The sequence below is a fragment of the Hylobates moloch genome, unplaced genomic scaffold (assembly GCF_009828535.3).
Source record: "Hylobates moloch isolate HMO894 unplaced genomic scaffold, HMol_V3 SCAFFOLD_51, whole genome shotgun sequence".
Lineage (NCBI taxonomy): Eukaryota > Metazoa > Chordata > Mammalia > Primates > Hylobatidae > Hylobates > Hylobates moloch.
The window spans coordinates 488,180-511,045 of record NW_026652326.1 but is presented as its reverse complement, the minus strand read 5'-3'; positions in this window follow the sequence as shown (position 1 = coordinate 511,045).

Below are 22,866 nucleotides of genomic sequence, written 5' to 3'. Positions count from 1 at the left end.
GGAGTTATAGACCAGCTTGGGAAACATAGTGAGACCTTGTCACTACAAAAAATAAAAAAGAATTAGCTGGGCGTGGTGGTACGCGCCTTGTAATCCCAGCTACTTGGGAAGCTGAGGTGGGAGAATGGCTTAGGCCGGGGAGGTCAAGACTATGGTGAGCCGTGATTGCACTGTTGGACTCTAGCCTGGGTGATAGTGAGACTTTGTCTCAAAACAAACAAACAAACAATCCCCCCAAACAAAGAAGAATACTTCACAGAAACATATATGGCTCAGTTTTAAAATAAAGTTTGAAATATTTACTCTCTGGACCTTTACATAAAAAATTTGCTAGCCCTGCCCTGGAGAATTAAATAATCCTCAGGTGAGCCTTTTAACCAGCACTCCATTGTGACTTTGAAAAGACAAGCATCTATCCTTTTGCCTTATTTCCAAGGTTTTGGGCATTTTTTTAAAATAGCCTTTGCAGTTATAACCTTTCTGTGTAGAATGTCTTTCCCTCCCTCTTCCCTGAGTTTACTCCTTTTGCAGATGTCAGCTCCAAGGCCATTTCCTCAAAGCCTTCTCTGACTTCGAGACTGAGCTGTATTGCTCTATCTCTAGGCTCTCTTGGCATCGTGAACCTTCCTGTAGCAGCACATGTCATTGTTACAGCTCTGTTTGGGGGATTATTTGATTAATATCTGTCCCCCCACTAGTATGCTGTCTCCATGAAGGTAATGACAATGTCTGTTTTATTTTCTGTTTTCTGCTGTGTCTGTAGTATCTAAGATAGTGTCTGGCTGTCAGTAGGCAGATAATAAATGTATGTTAAATACATGAACAAATGTATGACATTATTATGGTTCAAATTAGTGTTCTGGTGTGTAACTCAACTGTGTGTGTGTGTGTGTCAGTGGTCATGAATCAGTTTCTCACTTTTAGGAACCCTTAGACATTGATATGTGTGATTATTTGGGCTTTTTAAATACAAGATTAATGCAAGAGATGTCATAAAATAATCAAAAGGTTACCCAGTGAATCCTTCCCCAGTCTCAGCCAACTTTTCTCAGGCTTAGATGATTAGTAGTTTTCTCCTAAAAACTACTGATTGCCATAAATGGGTGAAGACATGGACTGGGATTTTATCAAGGGAGCTTTCATGGTATAATCACTGCTAACACCTTGTAAAAGAGGAGCAACACCCCATATTAAGCTGTGACTATGGAATATTATCCAATACACCAAGGAACATTGGGATTAAAATAAAAATAGCACATGTTAATGTGGAGACTTTCATGAGTTTCTTAACAATACGTGTAAGTTTGTATTTGTATGTGTTTTCTGGTCTCCCTGTGAGTAAAGCTGATGATTGTAAAAATGGCATCACTTCACTGTAAGATTATTTAGAATTTAGTGTAAAGCTACTGGAATGTAAATTGCTTTCCTTTGGCTTAGCACTAGGTATAGATCTGAACTTAATAAATATTTGGGAACTCAAGAGTTTCACTTGAACTTATTTTCAAGAGGTCAAAGACCAGTGAAATTTGGTAAGCTCATGGGATTTGGAGGTGGAAGGCCTCCTGAGAAATTCTGTGGCTTATATGGTTAGCTCTCCTTGGAAAACAGAGAGAGATGGCATCACCAGGAACTTCTGCTGGAAGTAAAGGAATTGGGATGTTGAATCTAGACCCATAAGCCTCTTGAAAATATCCTTGCGGTATGAGTTTAGTTGCTTTGCTGAGTCACCATCAAAAGGCCCAATAGTCTGCATGACTCAGAGGCATTAACTCCAAAACGTAGACTAAAGTGAAAACCTAATGGAAAAGAACATAATCTGTGGCGTGATCAATCTGGGTTTTCTTCCTGCTACTTGTACTACAATAGTGGACAAGATACTTATTCATTAAGCTTTGGTTTTATTATTTGTAAAGTTGATGTGAAAATATCATAATCACAGTATCATTGCTAATATTTGTGAGGAAATCATATGTAAGATATCTAGCAAAGTGCCTGGCCCTTAGGGGGTGTTCAGTGAGAATAACTACCTTTTGTTTGGCTCTTATTATGTGTTTAACCTTGTACCACTTACTTTACTTAAAACATAAATTGAAATATCAGGGAGAATAGTAATTTGACAAATAAGAAAATTAAATCAATGGGGTCTGATGGACAGCATAATGGCAGAATTGAAATGTAAACACACGTTTTCAAAGTCATTCCTTTTCTGCTGCATCATCTAGTCCCTTAGAAAATGTCAGTTTTCTTCTTTTCAGCCTTCAGCTTAAGGAGAGTGTGTTCTGGGATCTCAGCCCCAGAGCCCATAGACTTACTACTCAGTTTCTAGCTAATTTCTAACAAGTTCCTGAGGACCACAGTTGAAGAACCTTTGCCCTATGGTATTATGGAGCAACAGATGGAAGAAACCTGGGCCCCTGAATGACCACATGGAGCAGAGCTACCCATGATACAGAGATCCATTCTCCTGAGGACTTTTATGCAAGAGAATAATCTTCGGTCTCCTTTAAGCTACTGAATTTGAGGGTCTTTGTTCATGTTTTTTGGTTTGTTTTGTTTTTTCCAGTCTTTAATCCCAATTCTGTCACAGATTTAAGACCAAGTTAAGTCCCACCTTTCCTCGTTGCTTCACTACGCTGGGATATTCTCTTAGTTGAACTTCTATCATACTTAGAGTTTATCACAAATCATACCAATTTGTTCTCCAATTGTTCCAAAAATGTTAATGCCATCTTTTTCCTTCAATATACTTTTCTATGTCTTTCATTCTGTTCAGCACAATTCTGAGCATATGGTAGATGCTCAGTAAATAGCTATCAATTAATATTTTATTAAATTGAGAATTCACATATACACTATAAATAGTCATTTTTTAATTAAAAAAACGCACATATTAAAACTGCCTCAAAACACACTCTGCTTCCTTTAATGACTCAGAGGGCAAGAAATAAAGTAGTATTGTTTTTATTTTACAAGGCATCTCTCATGCATTGCATTTAAAATCCACAGACTGGTGACAAGAACTGACCACAGAGTATATACATGCAATGTGCCAATGTGCCTCTTCAGAAGACAAGTAGGCTTGAAGTTAACAAAGAGATACAATCCTTATTAACATGGGCATATCTCCACTAATATTTATCATGCATGGTTAAATGGTAAAGCTGCTACACATAGATCTTTTGTTTAACTATACTTACCTTCAAAGCCCTAAATTGTTGGAGATGGAAAAAGAAATCTCAACCTCTTATTTGAATTGTCCCTGATTTTAATCACAGAACATCAGCATTAACATAATAGAAGTTCCAGTTACTAAACTATCATCTTCCTCCCACGAGTGAGTTATCCTTGGACTTAGGCATCATTCCAAAGAAAGTCTAGGGCAAATCCCACATTACTTTTTATCTTTTCATGATAAAGGACACAAAGATTACTTTATAATCAAGTAAAAACTTTATAGCTTAATTTAATTTCTCTTAAGTGTATCACGAATGATGAGTATTGACAATAAAAATCAGTCCCTATATTATTTTATGCATATGGTAACTGAAAAAGAGTTAGAATTTTATTCAATATGCAGATTGTTTGCTAGATCCTAAATGAAATGAGGCAATATACTTGAATAAGTGCACAATCACACATTTATAAATATGTATTAATTTTTGTATACTTTTTGTTTGTGTAGTGTACATGGAAGAGAGTAAAGTTATATTCAACAGAGGATTTGTATCCAGAACAAATAAATAATTCCCACATGTGAATAAGCAAAAATATCCAAACAAAACATAAAATGGGCAAAAGACCTGACTTCTCATTTGTGAATGTTTGATGGGACAAGCATTCAGAAAGGAAGATATAAAATAACCAATAATCATATTGGACAACAGATACATTCAAATTAAAACCATGATAAGGGCTGGGCACGGTGGCTCATGCCTGTAATTCCAGCACTTTGGGAGGCCGAGGCAGGTGGATCACGAGGTCAGGAGTTCAGAACGAGCCTGGCCAACATAGCGAAACCCTGTCTCTACTAACAATACAAAAATTAGCTGGGCATGGTGGCGGGGGCCTGATATCCCAGCTACTCGGGAGGCTGAGGCATGAGACTCACTTGAACCTGGGAGGTGGAGTTTGCAGTGAGCCAAGATCGCACCACTGCACTCCAGCCTGGGTGACAGAGTGAGACTCTATCTCAAAAAAAACAAAAAAAGAAAAACAAAACAAGAAAACAAAAACCACAATAAGATATCACCACATGGCCACCAGAATGGCTAAAACTAAAAAATAACCATGACAATACCAAGAGTTGACATTGTTGATGGCATATGATGGGAGCTGACGCAGCCAACCTGTGAAGCGTGCAACGACAAAGCATGAGACTAATCCTGATGTGCTGAGGACAGAGCTGCAGACTGATAGGAGCTAGTTCCTCAGAGCAATGTTGGCCATATTTCTGAGCCTCTGAACCAACACAAGCTCTCACCTCTCCCTGGATCTCTTGTTATGGAAAAACATAAATCAGTGGACATATAGCCAGATAGACAAATTAACTACTGCTTAAGCTGCTGTTGGGTCAGGTTTTCTATTATTGGCAGCTGGATCAATTCCTCACCTATTCAGAGATGTTACTAATTGATAATGGAACTGTGTCCTGGAACTCCTTCTGCATTGGTTTTAGATTTCTTCTAAAGGAAGCATCTTTTCTTGCAGTCCCTTGAACATCTCCTAGCTCATTTCTGACTGTCAAACTTAATCTCTGAATGGCAATTTAAATTGTAATCCATATGGTAGAGTACTACTTGGCAATAGAAAGAAATGAACTTTGATACACGCAACAACTTCGGTGGATCAAAAGTAACATAACAGAGTGAAAGAAGCCAGATTACAAATGCACACGGTATGATCCTATGTATACACAATTCTAAAAAGTGCAAACTAATCCTTGTAGAGGCAAGAAGGAAGCATTACAACGAGGCATGAGGAAATGTTTGGGGGCAATGGATATGATACATCATGAGTATGTGTCACATGTGCAAATATATGTTAAAGCTTATTAAATTGTGCACTTTAAAAAATTGTAATGCACTATAATGCATTTTCTCTCCTTACTCATTTGCACTTATTTGCAGATTTCTTGGACTATCCATATTACCTTACAAAGAAAACTGAGGGAAGTGTAGGAAAGAGGACAAAGAAAAAGGAACAAAAACCTGAGTTCCTACCAACTAGATGTAACAGCTGTCAACTTTGAGATATCTACATTCTTCCCATCATTTCTGAATGCATACAAGCACATATATAAGCACACGAATGTCTCCCTCATTGTGGTACTCTCAGTACCAAGCATTGTGAGATGTGCTGTGGGAAGAGGTTCTGACAATTATATACTCGCAACCCGACTACCAGAGTTCAGATAGATCTTGGCTGTGTTACCTGGGACAAATTTCCTAAATTCTTTGTGTCTCAGTTTCCTCATCCCATGGATATGGGATGAGGAAGCAAAATAACTGTGCTTAGCTCATAGGGTGGTTGTGAGTAGTGAATGAGTTATACATATAAAAAGGTTTTAAAATGCATGACATATATAAGTGTGAGGTAGGAGTAATTACTCGGAAGTCAGTATTTGTCAAATGAATTATCCATCACCATTCTTTTAATAGTAAATCAAAAATAGGTGGATAGACTAAGGGAGAGAATATCGTCCTCAGAGTTTTAGTGGATGAGCAAGCAGAAATTCCTTCCTTAAATAAAGTCATATGATGCACTAACCAGGCTCTATACCTTTCTCTTACTGCAATGGGTGGCCTAGAGAGGATGAAATGTGTGTGTGTGTGTGTGTGTGTGTGTGAGAGAGAGACTTGTGTGTGTGTGAGAGAGAGTTGTGTGTGTGCTTGTGTTATGTGTGTGGTGTCATTATTTTCTTAGACACGTGATTTGACCTGGGCTGTGGTCAAAGCCTAATAAATAACAAGCTAGGATAAAATGCAACTGTGTGTCCTAAGTACCTTAAGAGGCAAAGCGCTGATGAGGGAGATGTCACTCTTCTAGCATCCTCTTGTGAGCCAGCCTTTTTCTCCGGAGAATCTGATGATGGGGAGTTCATGGACAGCACAGAGAACATATTGACCAACCAACCATGAGAAATATATCAAGATTTATCATCTCTTGGAGTAAAAAATTGACCCCAATTTAACCTCTATTAATATTTATTTCTCAGGTCAATAAATCTAGAATTTGTCTTAGTAAAAGTCAATATCAGTGGAATTCTGCCTACTCTTCTTAGGAGCAAAGAAGAAAGGGGAACTGTAATTTGAACATGTTAAAAATAAAATAATAAAGCCACACACAAAATTCCCAGGGTAGGGGGAAACCCACAACACTCCTGCCACTTCTGATTTTAAAACAAATAGACATTCCACCCCAAACATAAATTGCCTCGATTCCCCAATTCACATCTCTGGTGGAATGGGAGACCAACCACAGGGAAGAGGCACGGGGCCCATAACGCTCAGACAGCGGAGGCTTTTCACCCATCTTCTCACTGCACTGAGTCACTGTTTCCTAATCTTAAAAAAAAAAAAAAAAAAAAAAAAAAAAAAAAGCCCGACCGGCTGTGGTGGCTCAGGCCTGTAATCCCAACACTTTTGGAGGCCAAGGCGGGCGAATCACGAGGTGAGGAGATCAAGACCATCCTGGCTAACACAGTTACAAAAACAAAATTAGCTGGGCGTGGTGGCAGGAGCCTGTAATCCCAGCTACTTGGGAGCCTGAGGTGGGAGAATGGCGTGAACCTGGGGGGCAGAGCTTGCAGTGAGCTGAGATCGGGCCACTGCACTTCAACCTGGACAACAGAGCAAGACTCTGTCTCAAAAACAAAAAACGAAAAACAAAAACCGCAAACTATATATGCCTATCAATGTTGTTTTGTTCATTGTGTTTTTTGCTCAAGAATTTCATCTCTTTTAGACCAGGTAGTCATCTTTCTTTTGTACGCATTTTACTGACTCTTATTGAAAAAAAGGTAAAATGATGTGACTATATTATGTTTTAAGGAAAACATAAATTATTCTTTATGTTTGACCTGATTTTTATTTATTTATTTATTTATTTATTTATTTATTTATTTATTTATTTATTTATTTTTTCAACTTTTATTTTAGGTTCAAGGGAGTACATTCCATGTTGCTGAGGTTTGGTACACAATGATCCTGTCACCCAGGTAGTGAGCATAGTACTTGACAGGCCGTTTTTCAGCCCTTGCCCTCCTCCCACTCTCCCTCTTCTAGTAGCCCCTGGTGTCTATTGTGCTCCTCTTTATGTCCATGTGTACTCAATGTTTAGCTTCCACTTGTAAGTGAGAATATGCTGTATTTGGTTTTCTGCTTCTGCATTAATTTGCTTAGGATAATGGCCTCTAGTTGCATCTGTGATGCTGCAAAAGACGATTCTATTCCGTTTTTATAGCTAAGTAGAATTTCGTGGTGTATATGTAACACATTTTCTTTATCCAGTTCACTGTTGATGAGTACCTAGGTTGATTCCATGTCTTTGCTATTGTGCATAGTGCTGTGGTGAACATACAACTGCATATGTCTTTTTGGTAGAATGATTTGTTTTCCTTTGGGTGTGTATCTACTAATGGGATTGCTGGATTGAATGGTAATTCTGGGAAAAGATAAAACTTGAAAATAACTAAGGGCTAATATGTGAAGCCAGCAAATCTTCCTTCCATCCTTTCCTCACACTGCCTTGTGCCCCATGATGCTTTGTGTGGGAGGGGTATTTAGATGTCAACAACCACATGTTTGATGCGTTAGCTTTTTTATCTCTTGCCAACCTACAAAATCTTCTTTACCTCTCATCCATTACCTAATTTTCATTATTTTCTTTTTCTCCTGGAGAGTAAACTTTAGTCCCCTTGGGACCATCCTTCTTCCTGTGTATCACAGCATCCTCTATTATCCATGCTTTGCTATCTAATTCCTACCCAGACTATCGACAAGAAACACCATGAAACTCAAACGATGCAATAGTTGAAAAAATATATTGTAAATGTAAAACATCAGATAACTATGAGGGCTTTCAATATTTTTAATTCTCCTGAGTTAATCAACATATTTCAGGACTGGCATCAAATAGAGTGGTGTACAGCAGGCATTAAAGGTTGAGTTTTCGTGACTTCACTACGTACGTGAATCAGGTAGCAGATAAATGCAATAGGGAGTGTGTGCTTCTCTTATCACACTTTCTGAATTAGCCACCTCATCTCTTCCATTATTGCATTGTTTTTATCAATGTTCTTTATTTCCTTCACAGAACTTATGACGACATTCTACTGTCTTAGTTATTTGTTTACTTATTTATTATTATATGAAAATGCAAGTTTAGAGGTTCGGTCTTGCTATGTTACCCAGGCTGAAATTGAACTCTTGGGCTCAAGTGATCCTTCTGCCTCAGCCTCCAGAGTAGCTGGGAGTACAGGTGCATGCCACCACACCTGGCTCATGTGTTACATTTTCTGCTCAGTAAATATTTATTGAAAGAATGAATAAAAAAAGAATAAATAAATACATGAATAAATATTTTAAAAATAAAGTAATAGATTGAATTAATAGCTCCAATTCTTCACTTTATCCTCTCTACATGCCCTTTACTGTGTGACTTTGAGGTTCCTCCACAAAAGGGGAGAAGTATATTTTGCAACCCTTGGCTCTTGGCTTGGCCACGTGACTTACTTTGATCAGTAGCATGAGACAGAAGTGATGATGTGCCAGGTTGAAGCCCAGACCTCAAGAGGCCCCATTGTTTCTGCCTGATCCCTTTCACTTCTACTAATGCCATGAGAAAGGCATACCTGGGATAGCCCATTGCTATCAGGAGAGGATGAGAGACTTGTGGTGCAGAGCCGCCTACAATCCATTAGTCTAGATCAGCTGACTCCCAGGCATTCATGGCTGTTTTAAGCCATGGGGTTAATTAACAAATGGGGTTAATTACCCCATAGTGTAATACCACTAATGGGGTATTACACACATTAGTCTGAGGTGCAGGCATGGGGTTATTACATAGCAATACTGCTGATATAATAAATAAGACAATTAACAATGGTAATCATGCTTATATTAACTTAAACCACCTGTATCTAGGTAACGAGCTTGGTTCCTGGAATGTAGATCAAACACTTCTAGAATTGTGATTTTTGGATATGGGGCTTTTAAGATCACTTCATGAAGGCACAGAATTAGGAAATTCCAGAGGCAAGCATAGAGTCCTTATCTCAGCTCTTCTCTCTTTCCTCCTCCCACCTCTTCCCTACACACACATAGTTGCCTTAGGAATGAATATTATGCTAGCTGGATCCAGAGCTGAGATTTCTGATGGGACCTTGCATTATATATAGCAGAAACCAGAATCTTTCCAATCACTCGACTGAAGGAAAACAAATTGTGCTTTGCTATTTGCATTTGTTTTTGCATTCCCACCATTTATGAGATTGAGCAAAGCTAATCTGACAGACATTTATTCATCTTCTGTAATGAAATTTTAAAGGATGGTGTGAATTTCTTTCCACAGGCCTCTGAGAACATCATTTTCTAAATGTGTATGTGTGTGTTTTTTTTAATCACCTAAAATGTTTATCTGCCCTGAGGTTTTAAGACTGAAAACTTGGCATTCCAAATCATCATGAAGAAAACCATAATAAATTTACTATTAATTGGAGAGGCAGGAAAGTAGATTATAGAAATACCCTATCTTTTTTATCAACCTTTTATATTATAACTACCCATTTTTCTTATTATCTGGCATCCAACATTTGGTTTTCGAGCACAAACAATGTTAGCACTTATGCATTTAATTTACTTTCTGGAATCTCTTTTTGTTTGGTTCTTAGAGCATTTTTAAGAAATATCTCTGGCTTCCATCTAAACTGGTAATGCTTTAAAACTTTAGAACATTTCAATTTAACTAATGTTGCTATGACAATAGTGATGTTTCTAAAATGATTTCCTGAGTTCAAGAGGTAAAACTGTAGGAATGAAGTCACTCCATGACTGAGAAGTTAGAGAAAAACCCAGACTGATAGTGCCATATGAAACTTTTCTCAGAAAGTGATGTGTATGTAGGGAAAGAGGTTGGAAAGGCTTGAAAAACGGGCCCTGAGGCCCTCGCCAGAAGCAGATGCCCAATCTTTAACTTTCTTTTTTGGATCAAAATCATGATCCAAAAATAAGCCTTTTTTCTTTATAAATTACTCAGCCTTGGGTATTCTAACAACACAAAATGAACCAAGACAGTTACTAAATTTTATTTCAAACTTTAACATGCTGTGCATATTCAGAAAGAGCTTTTTAGGCAGCTTTATCCAAAGTCCCAAGCTTGGCTTCTATTGCCTCATCATAAGTCACATGCTCGTCCCTGAATGAAACCATATGGCCAAGAGGATGAGTTCCTCTGATTGGCCAGTCTCCCATTTCTTGTTGTTTCCTAGAGGCCGGAGAAGATCAGCCCTAACTGAATTATATATAGAAAGGGGACGGGTAGTTCCCCAAAGAGAGATTGCTATTATTATCAGAATTAGGCAAACAAAAACTCTTGCTAATAATGTTTTTTCTATTATCTGGGTCTAAAGAAAAAAAAAAGCACTCTAGCACTATTTGGGTAGTATTGGCTCTCTGCAATAGACTTAGTTATTTCTGTATGTCCTCATTCCTCCATGCTATGATTTGAATGTTTGTGTCCCCCTAATATTAATATGTTAAAATCCTAACCCTCAAAGTGATGATATTCAGTGGTGTTGCCTTTGGGAGGTAATTAGATCATGAAGGTGGCACCTTCATGAATGGAATTTATGCTCTTACAAAAGAGAACTGACAGGGATCTCCTGTTATTTCCACCATGCGAAGATGTCACAAAATGGCACTGTGTTTGAGCCAGAAATTGGGTCCTTAGCTGACACTGAATCTGCTATGCTCTTGGACTTCCCAGCCACCATAACTGTGAGAAATAAATTTCTGTAATTTATAAACCATCTAGTTTATGTTATTTTGTTATGGCAACTTAAGGGACTGATACATTCCATAGTAGACTAGTGTAACTACAGCCTTATTTTGTCTTTATAGTGACAAGAGTAGCCTTACCTGCTTCTTACTTTGAGTTTGGCCATGGGATTTACTTTGGCCAATGGAACATTGGTAGATGTGACAAGCATAGAAGTTTGACATGTGTCAGTGTATTTGGCTTGCAATCTTAACTCCTGCCACCACCATGAGAAGAGCGTGTCTCAGGTACCTGCCAGCTTCCGGAGAGTAGAGAAGTGGAGAACATACCCGAGTGTAATTTGCCACCCAGGACCAGGCCCAGCTAGGTTCAGACAAGATCAGCTCAGCTCCAATCAAACTACAGATGGATGAGTGAGAAATAAAGCTTATTATTAAGCACCACTGAGACTCTATGGCTCTTTGTTACATCGTAATAGCCAACAAAGATGCCTTCTCACTCACATCTGGCCATGTAGAGGAATGAGGAATTGGAACATACTAGATTGTTTCTGTCTGCTAGTGGCATTTACTGGAAAACCATCCATCTTCCTTCTCCTTTGTCAGTCTGGACACCATCCACGAAGTGAGTAAAACTGATTTCTAATTTTGTTGAGTAATTTCTCACCATTATTCCCCCAAATTAGATTTTACTTCTATTGTCTCCTTTTCTATAAACTTCCCTCAAACTCTAAGAGTTTATAATTTGTGTTCTGAAGTATTTGACGTTGAACACGATGCTATAAATAATCCACCGCTCTGAGCATGTTCAATAAGAATTACAACACTATTATTATGACTACACTTAGGCATTTACAAATTTGCCTTTAAATAGAGATTTATCAGGGGTTTCAGCTGCTCAGTGATGGAACAATATTAATGTCTTCACAAGGACAAATGAGTTAATCCAATCTTTCTATATGCTTGGAGACTGGCAATCTCAGTTTGGACAGCTGGGTTTCTAGATACAGTAACTTCTCTGTTACATGGAAGGGCTGGGGGATGGGCTGTTTTCATTTTGTGTGTGTGTGTGTGTGTGTGTGTGTTTTAATTGTTATACAGGGCTTGAGGTTGCAGAGAAAAAAGCCACTGAGATAGGCTTTCCATTTAGTCTGAGGTGCAGATATTCAAAGAATATCTGCGTGAAAAGGGGCAGAAGTGTGGACCCTAAAGGAACATCATCAGCTCCACAGTCTTGTCCACACAAAGCCGTGTTTTCCTCAGTGGACTCATTAGGGAAGGCACCCTAGTAGTTAGAGAGTGGACTTTGAAGTCAACCTCATCTGGGTTTGAATCCCAGCTCCAAGCTTAGAGGACTTGAGCATTTACAAAAATTATGTAGTCTGGATGCAGTGGCTCGTGCCTGGAATCTCAGCATTTTGGAAACTGAAGTGGGAAGATTGCTTGAGACCAAGAAGTTCAAGATCAGCCTGGGCAACAGAGCAAGACCGTATCTCTATAAAACTTAAAAATAAAATCATCCAGGTGAGTTGGCGCATGTCTGTAGTCCTGCCTACTGGGGGGTGATGCAAGAGGTTTGCTTGAGGTCAGAGGTTGGAAGCTGCAGTGAGCTATGATTATGCCAATGCACACCAACCTGGGTGACACAGTGGGACCCAATTTCTAAACTAAATAAAGAAAAATAAAAAATAATTATTTGCACATTTATTTTATCCACTGGTTCACTTACGGTTTTAGGTCATGTTCCATAAAAGTGGAGCCAGAGAGAAGAATTAAAATGTCCTTTTTTAATTGAGGGAGGGACTGCTCTTGGGAGAAACCTGAAAGGGAGAGAAGAACACCAGACAGGGGAGAGGCAAGAGCCGAGCAAGGATGTGCCGGGTAAGGTCTAAAGTTGGCCTGATCAGTGTGGGATGCTGGAGCATGTGTCCCAACACAGGGGCATCCTTGCCTTGAGGCAGCAAAGTGCCAACCCTTTCTAAAAGTTGTCACATAATAGCAAACAAATGGAATCAACCTAGGTGCTCATCAGTGGTGGATTGGGTAAAGAAAATGTGGCATATATACACCATGGAATACTATGCAGCCATAAAAAGGAATGAAATAACATCCTTTGCAGCTAGAGGCTGTTATCCTAAGCAAATTAATGCAGAAACAGAAAACCAAATACCACATATTTGCACTTATAAGTAGGGGCTAAACATTGGGTACAAATAGACACAAAGTTAGGATAACAGATACAAGGGATTCTTTTCTTTCTTTCTTTTTTTTTTGAGATGAAGTCTGGCTCTGTTGCCCAGGCTGGAGTGCAGTGGTGCAATCTCGGCTCACTGCAACCTCCACCTCCTGGGTTCAAGCGATTCTCCTGCCTCAGCCTCCCAAGTAGCTGGGACTTCAGGTGTGTGCCACCACGCCTGGCTAATTTTTTGTATTTGTTGGTAGAGATAGGGTTTCACCATGTTAGCTAGCATGGTCTCGATCTTTTGACCTCGTGATCCATCACCTCAGCCTCCCAAAGGGCTGGGATTACAGGCATGAGCCACCACGCCTGGCTGATACTAAGGATTCTAAAAGGGGGAAGGGGAGGAGGGAAACAAGGGTTAAAAACTACCCATCTGGTACTAGGTTTACTGCTTGGGCAACGGGATCATTAGAAACCCAAACTTTAGCAACACACAACATACCCATGTAACAAACTTGCACAGGTGCTCCCTGAATCTAAAACAAAAAATTTTAAAAAGGCAATACAAATTGTGATAAAATATACATAAGATAAAATACCATTTTAACCATTTTAAAGTGTGCAATTGACTAGTATTAGGTACATTCACAATGTTGTGCAACCAGCACCACTATCTAATTTCGGTACTTTTTCTTCACCCTAAAAGGAAACCCTGTATCCATTAGTTTTCCCATTCTCTCCTCCCCTCAGCCCCTGGCAACCACTCATCTGCTTTCTGTCCCTATGGATTTGCATATGTACTCATTTCTTTTTAAGACTGAATAGTATTTCATTGCAAGCATATACTACTATTTTTTTTTTTTTTTTTTTTTTTTTGAGACAGAGTCTCACTCTATCACCCAGGTTGGAGTGCAGTGGTGCGATCTCAGCTCGCTGCAGCTTCCACCTCCTGGGTTCAAGTGATTCTCGTGCCTCAGCCTCCTGAGTAGTTGGAATTACAGGTGTGCACCACCACACCCGGCTATTTTTGTATTTTTAGTAGAGATAGGGTTTCGCCATGTTGACCAGGCTAGTCTTGAACTCCTGACCTCAAGTGATCTGCCTTCCTCAGCCTCCCAAAGTGTGAGGATTATAGGTGTGAGCCACAGTGACCGGGCACATTTTGTTTATCTATTCATTAGTTGATGACATTTGGGTGGTTTCCACCTTTTGGCACTCTTGAATAGTTCTATAAATATTTGTGTACAAGGTTTTTGTTTAAATACTTCTTTCAGTTCCCTTGGGTATGTACATAGGAGTGGACTTGCTGAATGATATGATAATTCAACATTTAACTTTTTGAGAAACTACCAAACTGTTTTCCACAGTGGCCTCACATTTTACATTCCCACCAGTAATGAACGTGGGTTCCAATTTCTCCACATCCTCATCAACACTTGTCATTATCTATCTTTCTGATTGTAGCCATCCTAGAGGGTGGGAAGTGGCATCTCACTGTGGGAAACCAGCTTTTTGTACTCATATCAACAGTCATTAGCTACAGACTGCTCTAGGGCATTTATTCTTCCATTGAGGTGACCTTTATCAGCCAAAGGCAATTCCCCAGGGAAGGGGTGCAGCTGTGAGCCATGATCAGGCCACACTCACAGCAGCTGATAAATGGGTCTGCCACACTCATTCATTCAAGATACATCTACTTACTCATTCATACAAGAGACATTTAAGAGGCATCTTCATGACGCTGTGCACAATATTAGGTACAGAGGATACAAAGAACAGACTTTTTTTTTTTTTGAGACAGAGTCTTGCTCTCTCATCCAGGCTGGAGTGCAGTGGCACAATCTCAGCTCACTGCAAACTCTGCCTCCCAGGTTTAAGAGATTCTTCTGCCTCAGCCTCCTGAGTAGCTGAGACTACAGGCACATGACACCACACCTGGCTAATTTGTTTTTGTATTTTTAGTAGAGACAAGGTTTCACCATATTGACCAAGCTGGTCTTGAACTACTGACCTCATGATCTGCCCGCTTCAGCCTCCCAAAGTGCTGGGATTACAAGCGTGAGCCACCATGCCCAGCCAAAGAACAGACTTCGACCTAAAAGAGCTAACATTCCACTGAACAACCTTGATGAAATTACCCACACAATGGTAGAAACACAACTCTGATAAATATGGGGAAGAAAAGGAACTTGGTGCTATGAGTATAATAAGATTTGACAAACAAAAAGATTTGACCTCAGCAGGATGGTCAGAGGAGTCTTCTGTGAGAAATTAATGATTGAGGTAAATTCTAGAGAATATAACTATAGGGGAACTAGATACCTAAAGAAGAACCAGGAAGGAGTTCTGGGCCGAAGAACCAATGTGCGCAAGGAATGATGTGTTCTAGAATCTGAAAAACTTGTTGTGAGGATATGGAGTGGGCAGGTGTTTTTGAATCCACCTGGTGAGGTTGGTAGGGCCCACACCTGCAGGATAACGTAGGAAGCTTATGTTTATTCTAAGCACAATTGGAAGCCATCACAGAAGATTAAGCAGGGGTGGGATGTGGGAGGGATCTGATTTGTGTTTTTTGATAATATCGCTCTTTCTACCCTGCAGAGAGTGGACTGGGATTAAATATGAAGGAGCACATGTGTCATATACAGATTTTTGTGTTCTTTCTGGGATCGGGGCAGTGCATTCTCTCATTGTGGCACCTGCTGACTCTCCCTCATGGTGGTTTGTTTCTTCATCAGTTTGTAGGCATTTTCATCATGAAGTCACCTTCAGCAGGGATTATTATCCATGAGAATCCTAAATGCCTTGGATGGCAGAAGTGTTCCTTCCAATACTGTTTTGGAAGCTTGAAGTCTCTGCATTGTATGGGTAGGAATTTGAGAGGGACACAATAAATAAGAACCCTCTTTCCTGCCTGAGTTCAGAACCAATTGACAAAAGCAGAGAAGTCACACAAATCAAGATTGGCTTCATTGCTGTGAAAGTTGAACTGGAATAGCATGGCTTAGAAGCGTGAACACAGGAGCAAGAAGCTTCCTAGTATTGCACCTGAAAAATAGCCTCACCCACCTAGTCACAGATGATAGCTAAAAACTGCTGACTCTCACTCTCCCTGTGTTGACCAGATCCTTGCTGATAAGCCGCAGGGCCAGGAACAGGCAAATTATTCTCAACAAGAAAAGATGAAGAGCAAAGGGCTATAATTGAAGTTCAAAGTGTTGTGGGAAACTTAGAAAGTATTTCTAAGAGAAAATTAGAGCGTATTTCTTTTTTTTTTGAGACAGGGTCTCACTCTGTAGCCCAGGCTGGCATGCAGTGGCACCAACACCACTCACTGTAGCCTTGACTTCCCCGGGCTCAGGTGATCCTCCCACATCAGCCTCCTGAGTAGCTGGGACTATAGGCATGTGCTACCAAACCCAGCTAATTTTTGTATTTTTTGTAGAGACAGGGTTTTGCCATGCTGCCCAGGCTGGTTTCAAACTCTTGGGACCAAGCAATCTACCCACCTCGGCCTCCCAAAGTGCTGAGATTACAGGTGTGAACCACCGTGCTGGCCTAGAGAGCATTTCTTGAAGGAAGTGAGATTTGAACTGGGCCTTGAGAGATATGTTATTTGTTTATTTAAAAAATAGTGATGGGTTATTTACTCTGTGGTAGGCTACACTATCTGTGATGCCTGTGAATTGACAGAGAGAGAGATGATAGTGTCCTATGCTGAGATTATAGATTAAGCAACACTACAGAGGCATTTCTGACGTAGATACCAAAAAAAGTAGTAGTAAATTACTTGATATGCTTGTCAGTAGGGTACAGAAGATGCCTCACCATACGACCTTGACACTCACCACTCCTACTAAAGATGTCTTGCTGGTAGTATGCCTCTGGAAATAGGAGCAGCTGAGCCAGAGTCCAGGGCAGACTGGAATTGCTGGGCAGTTACCATCCATGGGAGCATCACTCAGCCACCGATGAATGGGAGTTGGTGCATACCCCAGCTTCCCTACTTCTTGGGTAGGCCAACTCTGAAACATGTTTTCCCATATGGACACTGACTCCTGCTTGTCTGTAGTGGAAACCTCCTCATCTATGCCCCAAGGATTGGCCTTTTCATTTACTCTCCTCTACTGGTGTCACTTGAGATCACCTCTCAAATCAAACATTACACTCACACCTTTATCTTCAAGATCTTCTGGATATGTACCCTTTTTAAAGTAGAAGTTCATATTTCTATTATTTAGATAATAACGAGTTAATTATGTACAAACATAACTAAATAGGAAGTTAAAAAGATATTTCAAATGCATATTCATTAGATCATTCATCCATCAAATGCCATTGACAATTATGGTTGAGCAACATTGGGCATTATTTTAAGGAACAATAAATAACATTGAACTCTGCATGTAGGAAGTGCTCAATGAATATGACTTCCATATGAGTAAGATTCTTGCTAAACTCGGCTTGTGTTTTTCCTTTTTTTTTTTTTTTTCTGAGATAGAGTTTTGCTCTTGTTGCCCAGGATGGAGTGCAATGGCATGATCTCGGCTCACTGCATCCTCCAGGTGCCTTCCGGGGTGCAAGTAATTCTCCTGCCTCAGCCTCCTGAGTAACTGGAATTACAGGCATGTGCCACCACGCCCAGCTAATTTTGTGTTTTTAGTAGAGATGGGGTTTCTGCATGTTGGTCAGGCTGGTCTCGAACTCCTGACCTCAGGTGATCCGCCCACCTTGGCCTCCCAAAGTGCTGAGATTACAAGTGTGAGCCACCACACCCAGCCTTCTTTTCCCTTTTTAAAAACAGATTTGGGAGTTGCATGCAAGATGGACGAATAGGAACAGCTCTAGTCTGCAGCTCCCAGTGAGATCAATGCAGAAGGTGGGTGATATCTGCATTTCCAACTGAGGTACCTGGCTCATCTCACTGGGACTGGATAGACAGCGGGTGCAGCCCATGGAGGGAGAGCCAATGCTGGGTGGGGCATTGCCTCACCTATGCCACCAGGGCCCTGGGTTTCAAGTACAAAACTGGGTGGCCATTTGGGCAGACACCGAGCTAGCCGCAGTTTGTTTTTTTTTTATACCCCAGTGGTGCCTGGAATTCCAGCGAGACAGGACCATTCACTCCCTGGGAAAGGGGGCTGAAGCCAGGGAACCAAGTGGTTTAGCTCAGCAGATCCCACCCCTACAGAGCCCAGCAAGGCACTGACTGGAAATTCTTGCTGCCAGCACAGCAGTCTGAAGTTGACCTGGGATGCTTGAGCTTTGTGGGGGAGGGACATCTGCCATTACTGAGGCTTGAGTAGGCAGGTTTCCCCTCACAGTGTAAACAAAGCCTCTGGGAAGTTTGGACTGGACTGAGCCCACCACAGCTTGGCAAAGCTGCTGTAGCCAGACTGCCTCTCTAGATTTTTCATCTCTGGGCAGGGCATCTCTGAAAAAAAGGCAGTAGCCCCAGTCAGGGACTTACAGATAAAACTCCTGTCTCCCTGGAACAGAACACCTGGGGGAAGGGGCGGCTTGTGGGTGCAGCTTCAGCAGACTTAAACGTTCCTGCCAGCCAGCTCTGAGGAGAGCAGTGGATCTCCCAGCACAGTGCCTGAGCTCTGCTAAGTGACAGATTGCCTCCTCAAGTGGGTCCCTGACCCCCATGCCTCCTGACTGGGAGACATCTCCCAGCAGGGGCCGACAGACAACTCACATGGGAGAGCTCCAGCTGGCATCTGGCAGGTGCCCCTCTGGGATGAAGCTTCCAGAGGAAGGAACAAGCAGCAATCTTTGCTGTTCTGCAGCCTCTGCTGGTGATACCCAGGCAAACAGTCTGGAGTGGACTTCCAGCACACTCCAGCAGACCTGCAGCAGAGAGGCCTGACTGTTAGAAGGAAAACTAACAAACAGAAAGGAATAGCATCAACATCAACAAAAAGGATGCCCACACAGAAACCCCATCCAAAGGTCACCAACATCAAAGACCAAAAGTAGGTAAATCCACAAAGGTGAGGAAAAACCAGTGCAAAAAAGCTGAAAATTCCAAAAACCAGAATGCCTCTTCTCCTCCAAAGGACCACAACTCCTTGCCAGCAAGGGAAGAAAACCAGATGGAGAATGAGTTTGATGAATTGACAGAAGTAGGCTTCAGAAGGTGGGTAATAACAAACTCCTCCAAGCTAAAGGAGCATGTTCTAACCCAATGCAAGAAAGCTAAGAACTTAGAAAAAAGGTTAGAGGAATTGCTAACTAGAATAACCGTTTAGAGAAGAACATAAATGACCTGATGGAGCTGAAAAACACAGCACAAGAACTTCGTGAAGCATACACAAGTATCAATAGCCAAACCGATCAAGTGGAAGAAAGGATATCAGAGATTGAAGATCAATTTAATGAGATAAAGCATGAAGACAAGATTAGAGAAAAAAGAATGAAAAGGAATGAACAAGGCCTCCAGGAAATATGGGACTGTGTGAAAAGACCAAACCTACATTTGATTGGTGTACCTGAAAGTGATGGGGAGAATGGAACCAAGTTGGAAGACACTCTTCAGGATATTATCCAGGAGAACTTCCCCAACCTAGCAAGACAGGCCAATGTTCAAATTCAGGAAATATGGAGAACACCACAAAGATACTCCTTGAGAAGAGCAACCCCAAGACACATAATCGTCAGATTCACCAAGGTTGAAATGAAGGAAAAAGTGTTAAAGGCAGCCAGAGAGAAAGGGCAGGTTACCCACAAAGGGAAGCCCATCAGACTAAGAGCAGATCTCTCTGCAGAAACTCTACAAGCCAGAAGAGAGTGGGGGCCAATATTCAACATTCTTAAAGAAAAGATTTTTCAACCCAGAATTTCATATCCAGCCAAACTAAGCTTCATAAGTGAAGGAGAAATAAAATACTTTACAGACAAGCAAATGCTGAGAGATTTCGTCACCACCAGGCCTGCCTTACAAGAGGTCCTGAAGGAAGCACTAAATATGGAAAGGAAAAACTAGTATCAGCCACTGCAAAAACATACCAAATTGTAAAGACTATCGACACTATGAAGAAACTGCATCAACTAATGGGCAAAATAACTAGCTGGCATCGTAATGACAAGATCAAATTCACGCATAACAATATTAAGTTTAAACGTAAACAGGCTAACTGCCCCAATTAAAAGACACAAGACACAGACTGGCAAATTGGATAAAGAGTCAAGACTCATAGGTGTGCTGTATTCAGGAGACCTATCTCTTGCGCAAAGACACACATAAGCTCAAAATAAAGGAATGGAGTAATATTTACCAAGCAAATGGAAAAAAAAAAAAAAAAGCAGGGTTTGCAATCCTAGTCTCTGAGTCTCTGATAAAACAGACTTTAAACCAACAAAGATCAAAAAAGACAAAAAAGGGCTTTACATAATGGTAAAGGGATCAATGCAACAAGAAGAGCTAACTGTCTTAAATATACATGCACCCAATACAGGAGCACCCAGTTTTATAAAGCAAATTTTTAGAGACTTAGACTCCCACACAATAATAGTGGGAGACTGTAACACCCCACTGTCAGTATTAGACAGATCAACAAGACAGAAAATTAACAAGGATATTTAGGACTTACACTCAGCTCTGGACCAAGTGGACCTAATAGATGTCTATGGGACTCTCCACCCCAAATCAACAGATTATACATTCTTGTAAGCACCACATCACACTTATCCTAAAACTGACCACATAATTGGAAGTAAAACATTCTTCAGCAAATGCAAGAGAATGGAAATCATAACAAACAGTCTCTCAGACCACAGTGCAATCAAATTAGAACCTAGGATTAAAAAACTCACTCAAAACTGCAAAACTACATGAAAACTGAACAACCTGCTCCTGCATGACTATTGGGTAAATAATGAAATTAAAGGAGAAATAAATAAGTTATCTGAAACCAATGAGAACAAAGACACAATGAAGCAGAATCTCTGGGACACAGCTAAAGCAGTGTTTAGAGGGAAATTTATAGTACTAAATGCTCATAAGAGAAAGCAGGAAATATCTAAAATTGACATCCTAACATCACAATTAAAAGAACTAGAGAAGCAAGAGCAAACAAAATCAAAAGCTAGCAGAAGACAAGAAATAACTAAGATCAGAGCAGAGCTGAAGGACATAGAGACAAAAAATATCTTCAAAAAATCAATGAATCCAGGAGCTGGTTTTTTGAAAAAATTAATAAAATAGATAGACTGCTAGCCAGACTAATAAAGAAAAAAAAAACAGAAAAGAATCAAATAGACACAATAAAAAATGATAAAGGGGATATCACCACTGATCCCACAGAAATACAAACTACCATCAGAGAATACTATAAATACCTCTATACAAATAAACTAGAAAATCTAGAAGAAATGGATAAATTCCAGGACACATACACCCACCCAAGACTATACTGGGAAGAAGTCAAATCCCTGAATAGAACAATAACAAGTTCTGAAATTGAGGCAGTAATTAATAACCTACCAACAAAAAAAGCCCAGGATCAGACAGATTCACAGCCAAATTCTACCAGAGGTAGAAAGAGGAGCTGGTACCATTCCTTCTGAAACTATTCCAAACAATAGAAAAAGAGAGAGTCCTCTCTAAATCATTCTATGAGGCCAGTATCATCCTGATACCAAAACCTGGCAGAGACACAACAAAAAAAAAAAAAAAAAGAAAATTTCAGGCCAATATCCCTGATGAATATCAATGCAAAACTCCTCAATAAAATACTGGCAAACCAAATCCAGCAGCACATCAAAAAGCTTATCTACCACTATTAAGTCAGCTTAATCCCTGGGATGCAAGTCTGGTTCAACATATGCAAATCAATAAATGTAATCCATCACATAAACAGAACCAATGACAAAAACCACATGATTATCTCAATAGATGCAGAAAAGGCCTTCGATAAAATTCATACCCCTTTATGCTAAAAACTCTCAATAAACTAGGTATTGATGGAATGTATCTCAAAATAGTAAGAGCTATTTATGACAAACCCACAGCCAATATCATACTGAATGGGCAAAAGCTAGAAGCATCCCCTTTGAAAACCGGCACAAGAGAAGGATGCCCTCTGTCACCACTTCTTTTCAACATAGTGTTGGAAGTTCTGACAGGGCAATCAGGCAAGATAAAGAAATAAAGCATATTCAAATAGGAAGAGAGAAAGTCAAGTTGTCTTTGTTTGCAGATGACATGATTGTATATTTAAAAAACTCCATCGTCTCAGCCCCAAATCTCCTTAAGCTGAGAAGCAACTTCAGCAAAGTCTCAGGATACAAAATCAATGTGCAAAAATCACAAGCATTCCTATACACCAATAATAGACAGAGAGCCAAATCATTAGTGAACTCCTATTCACAATTGCTACAAAGAGAATAAAATACCTAAGAATACAAATTACAAGGGGTATGAAGGACTTCTTGAAGGAGAGCTACAAACCACTTCTCAAAGAAATAAGACAGGACACAGGCAAATGCAAAAATATTCCATGTTCATGGATAGGAAGAATCAATATCATGAAAATGGCCATACTGCCCAAAGTAGTTTATAAAATCAGTGCTATCCCCATCAAGCTACAATGACTTTCTTCACAGAATTAGAAAAAACTAATTTAAATTTCATACGGAACCAAAAAAGACCCTGTATAGCCAAGAGCATCCTAAGCAAAAAGAACA